Source organism: Triticum urartu, chromosome 4A, assembly GCF_056163025.1.
Source record: "Triticum urartu cultivar PI428250 chromosome 4A, HENAU_Tu73, whole genome shotgun sequence".
NCBI lineage: Eukaryota > Viridiplantae > Streptophyta > Magnoliopsida > Poales > Poaceae > Triticum > Triticum urartu.
This window is the reverse complement of record NC_141876.1, coordinates 470,665,284-470,672,763: the sequence shown is the minus strand read 5'-3', so window position 1 is coordinate 470,672,763 and position 7,480 is coordinate 470,665,284.

Sequence of the window (7,480 nt, the reverse complement as noted above, 5' to 3'; positions counted from 1 at the left end):
TATTAATCAAGCAGGATGTAGGGTTTTACCTCCATCAAGAGGGCCCGAACCTGGGTAAAACATCGTGTTCCCTGCCTCCTGTTACCATCCAATCTAGACGCACAGTTCGGGACCCACTACCCAAGATCCGCCGGTTTTGACACCGACAAGAGGTGTTACACAACTGCATAGATTGGGAGAGAGTTGGTGATGATGGCGGTGAAGTTGTTGGTGTAGATCACCGGCACGATGATGGCCCCGTCGGCGTTCCAGCGCCATCGGGAGAGAGTGGGAGAGAGCCCCCCCCCCCTCCTTCTTCTTCCTTGGCCTCCCCCTAGATGGGAGGAGGGTTTCCCCTCGGGTCCTTATGTTGGGGAACGTAGTAATTTCAAAAATTTCCTACACACACGCAAGATCATGGTGATGCATAGCAACGAGAGGGGAGAGTGTTGTCAACATACCCTCGTAGACCGAAAGCGGAAGCGTTATGACAACGCGGTTGATGTAGTCGTACGTCTTCACGATCCGACTGGTCCAAGTACCGAATGTACGGCACCTCAGAGTTCTGCACACGTTCAGCCTGATGACGTCCCTCGAACTCCGATCCAGCCGAGTGTTGAGGGAGAGTTTCGTCAGCACGACGGCATGGTGACGATGATGATGTTCTACCAACGCAGGGCTTCGCCTAAGCACCGCTACGATATTATCGAGGTGGATTATGGTGGAGGGGGGCACCGCACATGGCTAAGAGATCCAAGGGATCAATTGTTGTGTCTTTGGGGTGCCCCCTGCCCCCGTATATAAAGGAGTGGACGAGGGGGAGGGCCGGCCCTCTCTATGGCGCGCCCTAGGGGAGTCCTACTCCCACCGGGAGTAGGATTCCCCCTTTCCTAGTAGAACTAGGAGCCCTTCCAAGTAGTAGGTGTTGGGGAACGTAGCAATTTCAAAAATTTCCTACGCACACGCAAGATCATGGTGATGCATAGCAATGAGAGGGGAGAGTGTTGTCCACGTACCCTCATAGACCGAAAGCGGAAGCGTTAGCACAACGCGGTTGATGTAGTCGAACGATCCGACCGATCAAGTACCGAACGCACGGCACCTCCGAGTTCAGCACACGTTCAGCCCGATGACGTCCCTCTAACTATGATCTAGCCAAGTGTTGAGGGAGAGTTTTGTCAGCACGACGGCGTGGTGACGATGTTGATGTTCTACCGACGCAGGGCTTCGCCTAAGCACCGCTACAGTATTATCGAGGTGGACTATGGTGGAGGAGGGCACCGCACACGGCTAAGAGACGATCAACTTGTGTGTCTAGAGGTGCCCCCCTGCCCCTGTATATAAAGGAGCAAGGGGGGAGGCGGCCGGCCTTGGAGGAGGGCGCGCCAAGGGGGGAGTCCTACTCCCACCGGGAGTAGGACTCCTCCTTTCCTTGTTGGAGTAGGAGTGAAGGAAAGAGGAGAGATCGAGAAGGAAAAGGGGGCTGCACCCCTTGTCCAATTCGGACCAGAGGGGGGGCGCAGGCCTCCTTCCTTTTGGCCTATCTCCTCTATTCTCGTATGGCCCAATAAGGCCCATATACTCCCCTGCGAATTCCCGTAACTCTCCGGTACTCCGAAAAATACACGAATCACTCGGAACCTTTCCGAAGTCCGAATATAGTCGTCCAATATATCGATCTTTACGTCTCGACCATTTCGAGACTCCTCGTCATGTCCCCGATCTCATCCGGGACTCCGAACTCCTTCGGTACATCAAAACATATAAACTCATAATATAACTGTCATCGTAGCGTTAAGCGTGCGGACCCTACGGGTTCGAGAACTATGTAGACATGACCGAGACACGTCTCCGGTCAATAACCAATAGCGGAACCTGGATGCTCATATTGGCTCCTACATATTCTACGAAGATCTTTATCGGTCAGACCGCATAACAACATACGTTGTTCCCTTTGTCATCGATATGTTACTTGCCCGAGATTTGATCGCCGGCATCTCAATACCTAGTTCAATCTCGTTAGCGGCAAGTCTCTTTACTCGTTCTGTAATACATCGTCTCGCAACTAACTCATTAGTTGCAATGCTTTCAAGGCTTAGGTGATGTGCATTACCGAGAGGGCCCAAAGATACCTCTCCGACAATCGGAGTGATAAATCCTAATCTCGAAATACGCCAACCCAACAAGTACCTTCGGAGACACCCGTAGAGCACCTTTATAATCACCCAGTTATGTTGTGACGTTTGGTAGCACACAAAGTGTTCCTTCGATAAACGGGAGTTGCATAATCTCATAGTCATAGGAACATGTATAAGTCATGAAGAAAGCAATAGCAACAAACTAAATGATCAAGTGCTAAGCTAACGGAATGGGTCAAGTCAATCACATCATTATCCTAATGATGTGATCCCGTTAATCAAATGACAACTCATGTCTATGGTTAGGAAACATAACCATCTTTGATCAACAAGCTAGTCAAGTAGAGGCATACTAGTGACACTCTGTTTGTCTATGTATTCACACATGTATTATGTTTCCGGTTAATACAATTCTAGCATGAATAATAAACATTTATCATGATATAAGGAAATAAATAATAACTTTATTATTGCCTCTAGGGCATATTTCCTTCAGTAGGAGTAGGAGGGAAGGAAAGGGAAGGGAAAAGGAGAAGGAAGGAAGGGGGCGCCCCCCTCCCTAGTCCAATTCGGACCAGCCCATGGGGAGGGGTGCGGCCACCCTTTGAGGCCTTTCTCTCCTTTCCCGTATGGCCCATTAAGGCCCAATACGAATTCCCGTAACTCCCCGGTACTCCCGAGAATACCCGAATCACTCAGAACCTTTCCGATGTCCGAATATAGTCGTCCAATATATCGATCTTTACGTCTCGGCCATTTCGAGACTCCTCGTCATGTCCCCGATCTCATCCGGGACTCCACACTCCTTCGGTACATCAAAACACATAAACTCATAATATAACCGTCATCAAACTTTAAGCGTGCGGACCCTACGGGTTCGAGAACTATGTAGACATGACCGAGACACGTCTCCGGTCAATAACCAATACCGGAACCTGGATGCTCATATTGGCTCCTACATATTCTACGAATATCTTTATTGGTCAAACCGCATAACAACATACGTTGTTCCCTTTGTCATTGGTATGTTACTTGCCCGAGATTCGATCGTCGGTATCTCAATACCTAGTTCAATCTTGTTACCGGCAAGTCTCTTTAATCATTCCGTAATACATCATCCCACAACTAACTCATTAGTTGCAATGCTTGCAAGGCTTATAGTGATGTGCATTACCGAGTGGGCCCAGAGATACCTCTCCGACAATCGGAGTGACAGATCCTAATCTCGAAATACGCCAACCCAACAAGTACCTTCAGAGACACCTGTAGAGCACCTTTATAATCACCCAGTTACATTGTGACGTTTGGTGGCACACAAAGTGTTCCTCCGGTAAACGGGAGTTGCATATTCTCATAGTCATAGGAACATGTATAAGTCATGAAGAAAGCAATAGCAACAAACTAAACAATCATGTGCTAAGCTAACGGAATGGGTCAAGTCAATCACATCATTCTCCTAATGATGTGATCCCGTTAATCAAATGACAACTCATGTCTATGCTTAGGAAACATAACCATCTTTGATCAATGAGCTAGTCAAGTAGAGGCATACTAGTGACACTCTGTTTGTCTATGTATTCACACATGTATTATGTTTCCGGTTAATACAATTCTAGCATGAATAATAAACATTTATCATGATATAAGGAAATAAATAATAACTTTATTATTGCCTCTAGGGCATATTTCCTTCACCTTGGCCTCCATGATGGCGGAGGGGCGGGAGACGTATCAAGAAAATATGTAAAAGTTGTAAAATATTGGCATGGAACAATAGAAAATTATAGATACGACGGAGATGTGTCAACTGTCACCGTGCATCTCGCGGAAGCAAACCCGTGCCTCTCATAGAAGGAAAAAAATAAAACATGTTTTTTCCTTTCCAAGAGGCATGGTCGTGCCTCTCGTGGAAGCAAATTTGTGTTTCTCGTGAAAGCAATCCCGTGCCTCTCGTGGAAGGAAAAAAACGCATTTTTTCTATTTTCTGAGAGGCACGACCGTGCCACTCGCGAAAGCAAATCCGTGTCTCTCGTGGAAGTAACACAACGTCTTTTTTACATTTCCAAGAGGCACGGTCGTGCCTCTCACGGGAGCAAATTCGTGCCTCTCAAGAAAGCAAATCCATGGCTCTCGTGGAAGCAAAAAAGGAAAAATGTTCTAATTCAACCAAATGATTAATCGTTTCTGCAAGTCACCTCGAGAGATCGACACACATCCGGTGGGACTGATGCACCGCCCTGCAACCTTATCCTTTTCCTGGACCAAGTTGTCCTCTTCCTCTGGATCGCGGCATCGATCCCCTCTCTCTCCCCATTCCCCATGCAGCCTTGCTCTCTTCTCTCCCTGAGCACCCCCACTGTCCCTGACCTCTCCCACCCCTGGTTGGCGAGCTACTGCTGCTACAAGGGGCGTCGTTGCGCTATGATGGCTGCCACTCAACGAGGAGCCATAGCTGCGAGGGAAGCGATGGTGCGTATGGTGTGGGCGGCAGTGCGAGATCTTGCGGGTCTGCGTGGTAGTGGCCACCAAAGTTGCAGATGATGACGATGTCGGAGGTGGGTCGCCACTAGCCACACATGCTGCAATTGGGAGGCTGGGGAGAGGAGCAACATATCATCGGGCTGTCGGCGTCGTCGCGACAAAGGGACACTGGCACTCTGCTGCGTGTCAAGCGTGTGGTGGGGTGTCGTGGTCGGTGGCTCGTCGGTCTTTCAATGAGGCATTGCGAAGCCACCGGAGTTGCAACGTAGCATCACAAGGGAGCGCCGAGTTGCAATGTAGCATCACAGGGGACCGCCGTGCTGTATTTAACATCGCCAGGACTGGGCGGAGTTGCAATGAAGCATCGTCAGACCGCCGGTGCTGTGATGCAATATCGCCGGGGGCCGTCGGAGTTGCAATGAAGCCTCGTCGAGGTTGTAATGGAGCTTCGCAGGACATGCCTGTGCTGCGTTGAAGCCCCGCTGGAGTTGCAATGGAGCTTCGCCGGAGCCATCAGTGCTGCGTTGGAGCTCCGGCGGGGCTGCAATGGAGCTCGCCCGGGGTTACAATGGAGTTTCGCCGGAGCGTCAGCGTCAGTGCTGCGTTGGAGCTTTGCTGGGGCTGCAATGGAGCTCGCTGGACGCGTCAATGCTGCATTGGAGCACCGCACGGGGCTGCAGTGGCACTGCGTTGAAAGTTGTCATGCTACGCTGCTGGCGTAGCGTTGCTGTCATCAAACGGCACCAGGATGCAGATCAGATGGCTGAACGGGTGGATGACAGCTAATTTGTAGCAGCGGCAAAAAGAAAACCACATCTTTTCACGTAATTATTTTTGAATTTTTCCCCAAGAGCTAAGAAAGACCGTGGAAAAGCCAAAAAAACCGGAAAACCATCTAAAAAGTCGAAAACACGTGCGAAAAATAAAAACAAAATCCGAAGGGAGCGCCCAGAGCATGACACATGACGGCGGCTAAGAGTACGCCAAGTGACGCTCTCTCAGCCCACCCAAGTGATCCTTGGGGTGGCCTCCCGAAGGAGCGCTCCTACTAAATTGCTCTCGTTATTCGCCGAGCCTGAGCACCCAAGGATATCTATACCTAATAATAAAAGGGCTATTGCTTTTTTATGGGATGTCACGGAAATTGACCCCAAAGTTGCAAAATATTACCCACCAATGCTACCTATAATTTCTTTTTGAGAAAATGCCGGGAGCCACTAGTTAACGAGTGCTCCTTTGGGAGCCTCGCAATGATCAGCGCCACTTGGCGCACTCTCAGCCATTTGCCACGTGTCGTGTTCTGGTGCTCCCTTCGGATTTTTTATTTTTTGCACGTGTTTTCGGCTATTTAAACGGTTTTTTGGTTTTTTTCGATGTTTTGGTTTTCCACGGGTCTTCCTTAGCTTTTCGATAAAAAAATTAATTTTTTTGCACAAAAAAACGTGTTTTTTTCCTTTCATGAGAGTCACAGTTTTGCTTCCGCGAGAGGCATGGTTTTTCTTTCGCGAGAGTCATGGTTGTGCCTCTCGGAAACAAAAAAAAACGTGTTTTCTGTTTTTTCCCTTTCGCGAGAGTCACGGTTTTGCTTCCATGAGAGGCACGGTTGTGCTTTCGCGTGAGTCACGGCCGTGTCTCTAGGAAACAGAAAAAAAGCATTTTCTGTTTTTTTCCTTTTGCGAGAGACACGGTTTTGCTTCTGCGAGAGGCACGGTTGTGCTTTCGCGAGAGTCACGGCCGTCCCTCTCAGAAAAAAAAATATGTTTTCTGTTTTTTTCCTTTCGTGAGTCATGGTTTTGCTTCCGCGAGAGGTACGGGTGTGTTTTTGCGAGAGTCACGGTCGTGCCTCCCGGGGAACGAAAAAGTCACAGTTTTGCTTCCGTGAGAGGCACGGTTGTGATTTTGTGAGAGGCACGGGCATGCCTCTTTCGGGAAGGGAAAAAAACCCGTGCTCCCGATTCGGTTTTTTCGTCTGTTTTTTTCCGTGAAAAAAAGTTTATTAAAACCTATCAACATGGGATCTAGTTTTAAAGATCTCGACACGAAGAATCCAATGGTGAAAGCGGTTCGAGATTTGGATGCATGGTTTGAGAGATAAAACATTTTTAATAAACGGATCTTTGAAAAAAAGGAAAACTCTCAGGTTGCGACAAGTGACGCACTATGCACCATTTGTCGCAACCTGAGGAGTTGGAGTGATTTTTGTAACGAGTACTCCTCAATTAGTGATTTTGGAAAATGCCACCTATAAATGATAAAGAACGTTTCACAAAGGGGGAATCCCCCACCTGGGCCAGCCCATGCAGTAGGGACTTCCCCTACTGCTGCGCTCTGTGCGCTGGGAGAAGATGCAACGCCTCTGTTTGGGTCAGCCCATGTCTGGGCGGCCTTATTTCTAAATTTCGTTTTTTCTTTTTTTTGGGTTTTGTTTTCTACTTTAAATAATTTGGGACTTCAAAAAAGTTTTGAAAAAATAAAAAAAAATGAGAATTTTAATTTTTTTAATAAATCATAAAATGTTTGTGAGTTTAAAAAATGTTCGCAATTTTATAAAAAATATTTGCTTACTCAAAAAATGTTTGGAAATACAAAAAATCATAATTGTTTTTAAAAATTTCGTGTATTAAAAATGTTAATGAAATTGAACAATATTTCGCCAATTCTAAAAATGTTTTTGAACGGAAAAATAACCTGAAAATTCAAAAACTATTTGTGACAAAATAGTTTATTCATTCATAAAATGCTCGCTGATTCAAAAAATGATCACGCATTTCAAAAATTGTTTTTTAAATCAAAAACAATATTATTAAATTTTAAAATTGTTACACCAATTTTCAAAACAATGTTCGTCCATTCTAGAAATGTTCGCCGATTCAAAAAGATTG